The sequence below is a fragment of the Dromiciops gliroides genome, chromosome 4 (genome assembly GCF_019393635.1).
Source record: "Dromiciops gliroides isolate mDroGli1 chromosome 4, mDroGli1.pri, whole genome shotgun sequence".
Classification (NCBI taxonomy): Eukaryota; Metazoa; Chordata; class Mammalia; order Microbiotheria; family Microbiotheriidae; genus Dromiciops; species Dromiciops gliroides.
Window position 1 is genome coordinate 281,366,903 of NC_057864.1, and position 10,061 is coordinate 281,376,963.

At 38.5% G+C, this 10,061-nt stretch overlaps 1 pseudogene; it reads left to right on the forward strand.

The window, feature by feature from the left end:
- Nucleotides 1–1,748: 1,748 nt before the first annotated feature.
- LOC122755031 lies at nucleotides 1,749–2,623 on the forward strand (annotated as a pseudogene).
- The last annotated feature ends 7,438 nt before the right edge of the window (nucleotides 2,624–10,061 follow it).

The following is a 10,061-nucleotide window of genomic DNA, read 5'->3' on the forward strand; positions in this document are numbered from 1 at the left end:
CCACCATGGCCTCTGGACCCTATGGACCCAGAGTTAAAGCCTGTCCAACTCTCGTGAGACTTTGCCAGGCTAGCTCATGGGAACTGTGGTATAGGCAGACTTCACCAATATTTATTGTAGTTGTTATATATCTCTAAACAATTGAACATATATCAAACTGTGCTATAGTTTTATTAGATCCTTTTTTTTTTTTTAGTGAGGCAATTGGAGTTAAGTGATTTCCCCAGGGTCACACAGCTAGTAAGTATTAAGTGTCTGAGGCCAGATTTGAACTCAGGTACTCCTGAATTCAGGGCCAGTGCTCTATCCACTGTGCAACCTAGCTGCCCCTTAGATCCCTCTTTTTTAAATGTTTCACTAACAAAGTTTTTGAGCACTGTGCCCACAATTCTATTTTTCCTCATAAGACCTATGGTTTTTAATAAGTGATTTTGCATAGTATAGTTCTTTTGGGGAATACAAATGTTATGTTATAGCAGTACTAATTGTGTATCAAAATACAGTTATTAAAATATTTTTAAAACAAATTCACAGACTCCAGGTTAAGAACTCCTTTACTTATCAATAGTTTATATGGGAAAATAAATAGATGATATACTGGATTAAAAACTCCACATCAATATGAAACAACAATAGCAAACATTGTGGCTTTACTTTCCTTCTATGTAGAAAGAAAAGTTAGACTAGACAGGCTAGCAGGTTCCTATCAGCTTTAAATCTATGATGCCTGGCCCCAAATCCTCAATGAAGGTTCTTTTTATGAGCCAGCAAAAAAGGGATGGTTTCTCTGACAAGAATCCCTTCTTCCAATACTCTGGGCCAGCAAATTCATCCTGGATGCAGTCCTCATTAGTAAAACTCATCAGCCAGGACACACTAAAGGGAATGTCTATATTCTCCATAGGTATATTCAGTCCAAACTCCTGATTAAAAAAAAAAAAAGCTCCCCTCCAAATAATCTCCAGTCCCAAAGGCTCACATTGTTGTAAAATTTAACTTGATGGGGTAGCTTCTTTAATGAACTCTATACAGATTGCACCATAAGGAACTGTACATATAAGGAATTTTAAAAAAAACTTAAGTTAAAGTACATAGCCTTCCTATCTCTATCAAAAAGTAAACTATGCAGTTGGAAAATGACACACTGTACCAGTTGCAATCACTCTCTTAAGTGGTGTTGCTAAATTGTTGTCAAGGAATTACTTTGTGAGACAGATATATCTGCTGTGTCAAGACAAAATAGCAATAAAAACAAAACAAAAAATTACATAATCCTGGAAAAGAGGTAAGTGACTCATTTAAATATTATATCTAATCAGGGACAAAAACAAGCTCACAGAGTTTACAAAAAGACTTCTGGGAGGCCCTTGGATTGAGGTGGCTGCTCGGCATCAGTCCCTAGAAACCAGAGCAAGCTCAGCAGGGGAGAAAACGTGTCTCTCACCCCTTCACATGTTGCTCAACTGATACCCCCCAGAGTTCCTCCCCCCTTTATCTTCCCCTCCTGGTATAGTGCCTCCCTTCCTCGTAAATCACCCACACTTCTGCCACACACCACTGACAAAGATGCAATATCCCTTAAACCCTGAAAACAGAGGAGAGAGTTACATCATGATGTAGCTTGGAACTTCCAGGCAATTCTCTGGGATAAAAGATTAAGGCTCCTACTTCTTAAAGATGAAGACTTTGATCTGATTATTTTCTCTTCATCAAAGTCATTATAAGTCACCAACAAGATGGATTAGCATATGCTGCGTATCTTCATTGGAGTTGTCAATAAACTCTCAACCAACATAAGGAAAGTCTGGATCACTGTCCTCTTCATCTTGGGGGTCATGATCCCCATTGCAGCTACTGAAGAAATGTGGGGAGATGAACAAGAAGATCTTGTCTACAATATGCTGCAGCTAGCAAAAACATGTGTTACAACCACTTCTTCCCTGTTTCTCATATCAGACTTTGGACCGTCAGCTGATCTTTGTCTCCATTCTGGCACTCCTAGTAGTAATGCTTGTTACTTACAATAAATACGAGAATGCAAACCAGTTTAGAAAACGAAAGAAAGCAAATGAATATAAAGACTTAGAGGAAATGAAAGAAAAGAGGGTTTGAATAGAGGGATCCTTGTGGTGGACTTAAACTAACAATATTTCCTTTAGAGTTATCTCCAAAGAATCTTTTATATGTGTGTTTTACTTTTTTTTAATGGCTTATAACCTTCCCTGGGTGGTGGAATTCAGTATTAATTCTCAACCCAATCTTATGGATCGCTTTATTTTGAGAACCACTGAAAAGTGTTTTTACCATTTTCATGATTGCTATAGCATCCACCTCTTAGTGTTGTTGTGAAGATCAAATGAGATTACAATTGTAAAGCATTTAGCACAATGTCTGGCACATAGTAAGCACTATATAAATGTTAGCTATTCTTATATTATCTCTCATTTACATTCCATTAAATGTGGCTATTATGTTAGTTGCTAATGAAACTGTGTTTGAAAAGGTTTAAAAGAGCACAGGCTTGAAGAAATCACCCTATTCATCCATAAAGAAAAGCAAGCAAAATGAAACGAATGAGTTGATTTCAGGCAGTGGACAAAATGCAATCACAGGGGTTTTCTGAGTTAAAAATTTTAAATTAAAGTCTAACTGCCAATGACAAAAATGTAGTTTTCCAATGGAAGGTGGGTACCAATGCTAATCTAAACATTTATTCCATAGGCTGATTTGGGGAGGTGGGGTGGAAGGTACCAATTAAATTCATAGCAAATAGTAACTTAAATGAAATCTCTTGGAGCATTTATAGTCTACATTCTCTCAGTCAGTCAGTCAGTCAATAAGTATTTATTAAGCACTGTCCTAAACACCAGGGATACAAAAAGAGGCAAAAGAAAGTTCCTGCCCTCAAGGAACTCACAAGCTAATGTAGTGAACAATTCTGTAAAAAAAAAAAAAAAAAAAAAAAAAAAAAAAAAAACCAGAAAAACTAGGTTGTCATTTGTATACTAAAACACCTTTAAATTTATTTGGATAGACATTCTAATCAGTCTCACCCTCTCATGAATTATGTTTCCTTAAAATCATTAAATATTCAACTCCAAGGAGGGAGAAAAATATTTTGCATAGATCTTGATACTATTATTTTTAATAATGTTTCTTGTTTTAGTTCTCAGCTCTAATTCACATACACACACACACACATATATATGTGTGTGTGTGTATATATATATATATATATATATATAGTAAGGGGCTAAAATTCTAGTTAGTCTGTCTAAAATATCTGAGTGGTCACCAATAAATTATAAGCTTTATCAAAAGTTTAGACTTTTAAGCATTTATTAAGGAGAATAAGAATTTGGTGAAGAGAGAGAAAGAGGCCTAGATTCAGCTGTCTATCTCAGGAAGCTAATGTCTCCAACTCCTCTCCCTGCTGAGGTGCTCCAGAAAAAGCCCAAGAGAGCAAGCCTTGCCTCTTTTATAGACAGTACACAGGAGCAAATGTCACTTCCTGATGTCAAGGAAAACCACATGGCTTGCCCTCAGATGCCTTCTCCTCATGGCAGAGCTTTCCTACAGTAACTCTCCAGCAGGTGGCATCACTCCAATCATTACAATATATAACTTCTATATAACTATTTTCATAATGCCAAGTATTCCATGTAACTTAAGTATGACATGGTACAGAACTGAATCATGAAAAAAGCTGCAGTATCCTTACCTGGGATGGAGGAAGCAGGGTGTAAGACATGAGTTTTAATAGGTTGGTTGTTTGATTGTTGTCCTTTGTTCTCAAAGAGGACTAAAATGGCATCACTATGTTGGAGTCAAAGTACAATGAGTCCAACTGCTGTTGATCAGACCTGTATGAACTCAGAATTCTCTATCATAGGTCAAGCACAAATAGTCCACATGAACATGTGGAGAGAAGATGTCTAAATTTATGCATCTCACATTTCTTTTGCACTACTACAATTCTGCTTCTCTCATAGAGCACTTCTTTGATTCAGGCACACCATGCTGGGTGGTCCTTTGCCAGTGTCTCCCATGTCATGCAATTGATTCCAAAGTTCTTCAGAGTGACCTTGAAAGTGTCCTTGTGACCTCCATGTGAGCACTTGCCTTCTGTGAGTTCTCCATAAAATAGTCTTTTAGGCAAACGTATGTTTGGCATTTGAAAAATGTAGCCAGCCCAAGGGAGTCACATTCTGCAGTAGAGTTTGGCAATTTAGCTCAAAAAAGGACCTCACTGTCTGTACCTTATCTTGCCAAGGGATCTTCAGAATCTTGCTAAGATAATTCAAATGGAAGCATTATAACACAGGCAGGGCAGCTAGGTGGCGAAGTGGATAGAGCACCGGCCCTGGAGTCAGGAGTACCTGAGTTCAAATCCGGCCTCAGATACTTAAAACTTACTAGCTGTGTGACCCTGGGCAAGTCACTTAACCCCAATTGCCTCACTAAAATAAATAAATAAATAATAACACAGGCATATAACAGAGTATACAGACATACAACAATGAGGTCAGTATAATGGCTTATAGACCTTCAGTTTAGAAGGCAGTCTAATATCTCTTCTCTCCCGCACTTTCCTTTGGAGACTCCCAAATACTGAGCTAGCTCTGGCATCAATCTCATTATCTATGTGGACATCCATGGAAAGTATACTGCCAAGATAAGTGAACTTATCCACAACATTCAATATTTCTCATTTGCTATAACTATGGTTCCACATATGGTGTGGTGCGGGCTGGTGGAGAACCTATGTTTTCTTGCTGTTAATTCTTAGGCCAAAATTAACAGAAGCAGCAGAGAATCAATCCATACTTTGTTGTATCTCAGCCTCAGAGGTTCCATTGAGTGTACATTCATCTGGGTGAAAAAAAAAATCATACACCAACTTTTCCTCCACTTTAGTCTTGGCTTGAAGCCTTTTCTTTTCTTTCTTTCTTCCTTTCTTTCTTTTTTTTTTTTTTTTGCGGGGCAATGAGGGCTAAGTGACTTACCCAGGGTCACACAGCTAGTAAGTGTCAAGTGTCTGAGGCCAGATTTGAACTCGGGTCCTCCTGAATCCAGGGCCAGTGCTTTAATCACTGCACCACCTAGCTGCCCCCAGCTTGTAGACTTTTCAAGTTAAATAATTTACTATAAGTGAAGTAACTCACCTTAATGCCATTTTTATCCTCACTAAGGACATCTGACAACATTGCTAGAAACCTCATGCTAAAAAAAAAAGGAGTGAGCACACAACCCTGCTTCACTCCATTGGCATAGTCCAGAACCTGTGTAAGCATGCCATCAAGAAACTGATACATATCATTGATGAATTCCTCCAGGGACCCAAATTTTGTCATAATTTTTCACAAGTCCTCAAGATTGACAGTATCAAAGGCTGTGGTCAGATCAATGAACTTTGTGTACAGACCTTTGTGTTCTGCTCTTGACATTTCTCCTGAAGTTGTCAGGCAGCAAACACTGAGTCAACCTTTCCTTGGCCCTTTCTGAAGCCACGCTGGCTCTCAGGAAAATGACCATTCTTCAGGTGAAGGATCAGTCTATTAAGGAGGACTTTGGCAAGAATCTTGCCGGCAATGACAGAGAGAGAGAGAGAGAGAGAGAGAGAGAGAGAGAGAGAGAGAGAGAGAGAGAGAGAGAGAGAGAGAGAGAGAGAGCGAGAGAGAGAGCGAGAGAGAGTGCGAGAGCGAGCGCAAGCACGAGCTCTGTAATTGTCACAGGGCAATCTATTTCCTTTATCTTTATAGAGTTGGACAATAGAGGCATTCTTGAACTCCAAAGGGATAACTTCCTCTTACCATGTAATCTGGAAATTTTCAGTTGGCTTTTGTATGAGAAGTGTAAATCCACATTGTAAATCTCAGCTGGAATAGAATCAACACCAGGGGCTTTGTCACACAAAAAGTGAGTAATGGTGTTCAAAGCCTCTTCTTCAGTTGGAAGTTTGGCTAGACAAGGACTGACTTCAATCTGTATATGGTCAGCGGTTTCAGCATTAATTAATGATAGTCTGTTGAAAACACTTGGAAAGTGTTCAGTCCATCTCTCCAGGATCATGTCCTTATCACTAATCAATGTGGCTCCATCAGCACTGAGTAGTTGAGATGCATTGTCCAGGGAGAGGATGACAACCTGGGCTACCTGTGTGCAGGGATGTGACTACAGCTCCCACAGTGTATCCGCTTCTGCTACTTTGTCACTTGCCTGTTGCTATAGGACTCAGGTAGGTAAAAATGGTAAAATGGTATGGGTGATTCCTTTTGATTCGTACATAAATTGGATTTAAGTGAGGCAGGGTTGCACAATGTTATAGGCCTCACTCTCTCTTCTAGAAGTTCAGAAGTACAGTGGCAAGACAAAAATCAAGATAACTAGTGATGGCTCAGGATGTAGATGCCTTGGTATCTTTAATATCTAAGCAAGCTCTCAGAAGTCCACATCACCTGCTTTAGTCACCTTCATGGCCATTGGAAAAAATTGTTTTCATCCACCAGGGGAAACCTTCACATACTTGGGATAGACATTCCCCTCCCCCCTTCCTCCTCCAACTCACTGAAGGGTTTGACCCTGATTTAGTGTGTCTGCTGAAATGGAGTAGCTGCACATGATACAGCTTCTTGGAGCCACAGGTAAGAGTTGGGTGATTCAGGTAGAAACCAAAGGTAGAAAGTAGACCTGAAAACAGCTTAGCAGCCCTCCCACAAGAGATACTAGTCTTCCCTACATCTCATGCTATAGCTATCTAAACTTTTGAATTAAAGAATATCTGTTTTATAAATGCAATATGTTACATGGCTCAATGGTGACCATATAATAATAGCTATGCTATCAAAATGGGTTATGGTGAGGAGAGCATAATAACTAGCATATGTGTTCTCCAACACATTGAAACACTTTGCTTGTTATACAATGTGTATTCACTGCCAATGTGTACCTTTCCAAAGATAGATGAGTCTGTATGAACTTAGGTACTTTTTAAAAATCAGCTTGGAAATTGGATTTAAAGAGTTGAAACATGAATGGGATCACCTAAATAAAAGAAAAACACTATTGTTAAATTTAAAAAAAAAAGATTCCTAGTTTCTTCATGGGATCCTTTACCCAGACATATACTTCACAGGATTGGACATAGTCAGTTATGTTGTATATCTGACCAACAAAAATCCTACGAAACCATATGGAAAGGCATGAAAAGTCTCATGAAATTGACCACTAGCCTTTTAGGGGAGACACAGAACATTCCAAACAAGTCTTTTCATTTGGACTATTATTTGCTCCAAAAATGTGAAATTCTCCTTTTTGTGTTGGTATTTCTCCATCTTAGCAAAAAACAGTGTTGGCATAGGTACCAGAAGATGCAACAGATTCATCTGGCATGCTGAAAAATGCCCTGGGATTAGATAAGGACATTCTCAAAATAAATCACTATTCTTCGGGTCAGCAGATCCTGAAATACTGAGTTCATGAATCTCAAAAACCTTCAGGTATGTTATATGACCTACTTATAATCTGGTATATAGACTTGATAATCATTTGCAAAGATATTTTTAAGACTAAGTCCCCCTTCAGGGCAGCTAGGTGGCTCAGTGGATAAAGCACTGGCCCTGAATTCAGGAGGACCTGAGTTCAAATCCAGCCTCAGACACTTGACACTTACTAGCTGTGTGACCCTGGGCAAGTCACTTAACTCCAATTACCTTATCAAAAAAATAAAGACCAGATCCCCCTATTTCTCCCAGACTATAAGTGAAGGTGATTGCATTACTGATTGACACAGCATCTTTTACCTGCACTATTTCTGTCCTAGACCAGTTTGCCCATCATCAAGCAACCTGGTTCTCCTCTACTCTCATTGCCAAGAGCTCATTATATCTATTGATGCTGAACTTAATTGGGGCACCCAATTAGCAAAACTGACTACAAAAATCTAAGGTCCCTTCTAGCTCTAACGTTTGATGATTTTAAAATACACTATACAGTTTTCAGATGAAGAAATCAAAGCTATCTATTGTCATATGAAAAAATGGTCTAAATCACTATCAATTAGAAAAATGCAAATTAAAATAACTCTGAAGTACCACTTCACACCTATCAAATTGGGTAATATGACAAAAAAGGAAAATAATAAATGTTGGAGAAGTTGTGGAAAAATTGGAGCACTTAATGCATTGTTGGTGGAGTTGTGAACTGGTCCAACCATTCTGGAGAACAATTTCGAACTATGCCCAAAGGTCTATGAGACTGTGCATACGCTTTGACCCAGCACTACTACTACTACTACTACTACTACTACTACTACTACTACTACTACTACTACTACTACTACTACTACTACTACTACTACTACTAGATCCTAAAGAGATCATAAAAAATGGAAAAGGACCCTGATAACTACAAATTTATTGAGGACTGATCCCCACCTAGTCCCCCTACCCAGGCAAGTGAATTGCCTGGGGCTAACCAATCTTTGTCAATTCCAGACTCTTGATTGACTTATGGACCTCCCCCCCACACACACAAGCAAACTATCCCCTCCCAATGATTCCCCACCTTACTCCCTGGACTTTATGCTATTATATAAAAGGATCCATTTACATTAAGCAGTTTCTTTTTAGAGTTAAGTAGCTTCTATACTTAACTAAAGGGTAGTCTCATAGCTCCCTTTGTTAAAGGTTCATTTACCTTAAGTTTCTTTTCTTCTGTTACCCCATAAAAGTCCTGTCCTCAGTTCCCATCTTTAGGTATTCCCAGCATCTTGCTACCAGGAGCTATAGTTCCTCTGCCCCATTAAAGACCTTATTTTCTCCTATATTGATTGTTTCCTTAATTTACAGGTTAACAACCCACATGTACAAAAATATTTATAGCAGCCTTCTTTGTGGTGAAAAAGAATTGGAAATCAAGAGAATGCCCATCAATTGGAGGATGGCTGAACTAGTTGTAGTATATGAATGGAATGGAATACTATTGTGGTGTAAGAAATGATGAGCAAGCAGATTTCAGAAAAACCTGGAAAGACTTAAGTGGACTGATGCTGAGTGAAGTGAGCAGAACCACTGTACGCAGTAACAGCAACATTGTATGATGATCAACTGTGATAGACTTAGCTCTTCTCAGCAATACAATGATCCAAGACAATTCCAAAGAACTCATGATGGAAAAAGTTCACCACATCCAGAAAAAAGAACTATGGATTCTGAATGCAGATTGAACCATACTGTGTCTACTTTTTGACTACTGTTTTTTTCCTTTTTTGAGGTTTTTCCTTGTGTTCCGATTCTTCTTTCACAAAATTACTAATGCAGAAATATGTTTAATGTGATTGTACATATGTAACCTATATCAGAATGCTTTCTGTCTTGGAGAGGGGGGAGGGAAGGGAGGGAGGGAGAAAAAATTGGAACTAAAAATCTTATGAAAACAAATGTTGAAAACTATCTTTACATGTAACTGAAAAATAATAAAAAATACTTTTATGAAGTGAAAAAATACACTGTAAATAGGCATGGCTAAACCCATCAATAATTGATTATTCAGGTATTCCACAACAATTCCAAAAGAAGCTAGCATAGTCAATCAATCTTAGTCCCTTGCTACTGTCTCAGTTAGTGAATTCAATTCAAGTGGGCCATTTCAACTCTAAGAAACATATCCGTGTTACTTGAGTTCTTATAGATACACCTCCACAGTATTCAATAGGGAGCTGTTTCCTTTAAGTTATGAGATAGTCCAGCAAGCAGCTTGTTGCACTGGTAGGATACAAAGACCACCTTTGCCTTGAATGTTTATGGAGATCCATAAACAATTTTCCCCATTTCAAAAACCCAAGAAAGTCCCTTACTACGTGGTGAAAAAATCTGGATAATCCTGTCTTATTTCTGGAAAGCAGGAAAACCCACTTCATTTACTCTGGAAACCAATAATTTCCTTCTGACCATACTTCAAAAGTTTATCAGAGTAAACCCAGTTCTTCGGAGGTCAGTCTCTAATGGCTGTCTGGATACTTAGCTCCAGTGTCTATAGCTGGAAGGCCTGAAAGATAGAAA